This window comes from Aplysia californica, unplaced genomic scaffold (genome assembly GCF_000002075.1).
Source record: "Aplysia californica isolate F4 #8 unplaced genomic scaffold, AplCal3.0 scaffold00436, whole genome shotgun sequence".
NCBI classification, from domain to species: Eukaryota; Metazoa; Mollusca; class Gastropoda; order Aplysiida; family Aplysiidae; genus Aplysia; species Aplysia californica.
This window is the reverse complement of record NW_004797706.1, coordinates 199,745-201,931: the sequence shown is the minus strand read 5'-3', so window position 1 is coordinate 201,931 and position 2,187 is coordinate 199,745.

Sequence of the window (2,187 nt, the reverse complement as noted above, 5' to 3'; positions counted from 1 at the left end):
CCAAAAAACAACAATAACAAAACCCCACAAACAAACATGGCTAGTCTCCCCATACCCCGTGACCTGAGAGTGAGAAGAAATTCCCCAGTAATTCGTCAGGAAAACCGAACAACGACCAATCCCAACACTCTCAGTTCAGTCGCCTGTCTTCCCTCCACCCCTCTCATTTCCCCACACTGCACTCTTCCACCCTCTTCCCCTCCCTCACACCCGTTCTCTATCCTTTTTTACTCCAACCCCTCCCGCCTCTCACCTCTTTTTAACACTTGAATTAATTTATAAAAAAACAACAAAAAAACATCGTTGTCAGTCTCCCCATTGATCTGAGAGTGATAAGAAAACAAGGATTATCAAAGAAAGATGAACACTGTAAACATTTCCTTGTCGAAGGCCAAAGAAACCACAAAATGGCCAATCATAACACTCTCAGTTCAGGCGCTCGTCGTGGGATCTTACAATGGGTGAATAAAAGGCGTGGCTTAAGATATGAGGGCCGTCCTCTTCCACGTTTGTATCCACTCATGATCTAAATTACTATGTAAAACATAAATGCCATGAAAGGCACATGGGCTGTTTTTTTTACAATGTATATGAAATGTGTTTTGAAAAGTGAAGTATTTATAAATGTATTTTTACTCTTTAATTTTGTATTGCTTTTCTAGAGGTATCGGGGGTTTCGGGTGGAGGGAGGGGGGGGGGGGGGTAGGTTTCTCTAACTAATATACTGTCTCGAGGTTGTATTTACTACGAAACAGAAGTATAATTCCGTTTCCGATCTTCCTTCGGTATCTATTCCGGCGCAGAAATAAGTGAGAAAGGCTGGTCACTGTGTGTCGATCTTCTTTGGGAGAACAAGCGTTTGACGTCTACTGGTCAATGTTGGGTGACCAACCTTTGATGTCTCCTGGTCATTGCTGCGTAGTCTTTGATGTAGACAATGGAAGCCACGTAAAAGCAAGGGCCGTGAATCTTTCTTTATGTTTTTGAAGACAACAATAAATCCCTAGATAATACGGCTGTAACAATAAAAGGAACCACATAATATTGTCAACCCAATAATATCATGTCAACATGTTTGTTTTCCAAAAGCACCGATTAAAAAGAAAGCAAAAAAAATAAAAAATGAAAGCAAATACATGACTTTGTGACAAGAAATTACAGAGGGGCCAAGCTCACATGTTGCTTCGATAAACTTTTTCAAAATTGTCAAAGTATTTTTTCTGCTATAAATTGTTTGCAGGAAAATAAAATGACAAGAAGTTTCTTTACCCGTGCTTCACTTTGTACATCATCTGTGAGCTTGTAGGAGTGGCTGGTCAGTGTGTGTCGGCCTTCTTTGGGGAAGCCGCCCTTTGATCTCTGCTTGCCATTGTTAGGTGACCGCCCTTTGATGTGTACTGGTCACTTGTCAATATTGAATGACTGCCTTTTGAGTTTGGTGGTCACTGTGGTGATGCCTCTGGTGTAGGCAATGAAAGCTGTGCCAAACAGGGGCCAACAATAAGTAATAGTCACAAAAAATTATTTTCTGTTTTATTTTCTTAATAAAATCTAACATGTTATTTTTAGATAGTATTTATTACGTTATCCAACCTGTAGCCTTCATTAAAGTTTACTGACGTCATTTTACAAACATCAATTCGTTTATTTATATTAAGGGCTTCTTGAATTAAACCATTGTCACATGGCCTCGTTTACCACGAAATACTATAACACTTTGGTTCCCGTACTTGCTTCAGCATCCATTCCGGCCAAGAAGCAGGTGAGAAAGGCTGGTCACTGTGTGTCGGTCTTCTTTGGGAAAGTCGCTCCTTGACGTGTGCTAGTCACGGCTGGGTGACCGCCCTTTGGTGTTTGGTAGTTGTGATTGCGTGACTTCCCTTTGATGTCTACTGGTCACAATTGGGTGACCGCTCCTTGCTGTCAGGTGGTCGCAGACGAATGACCGCCCTTTGATTTCTGATGATCAGTGTTGGATTACCGACTTTTAATGTCTGCTGGTCTCCACTGAGTGACTGTCCTTTAATGTCTGCTGGTCTGTACTGGGTGACCGCCCTTTGATGCGTACTGGTCATAGCGGCGGAGTCTGTGATGTAGACAATGGAGGCCGTGTCAAAGCAAGGGCCGACAATCGTTGTTAAGGTTTATGACAACAACCCCCCTCAGCCCTCCCCCCAACCAAAAAAT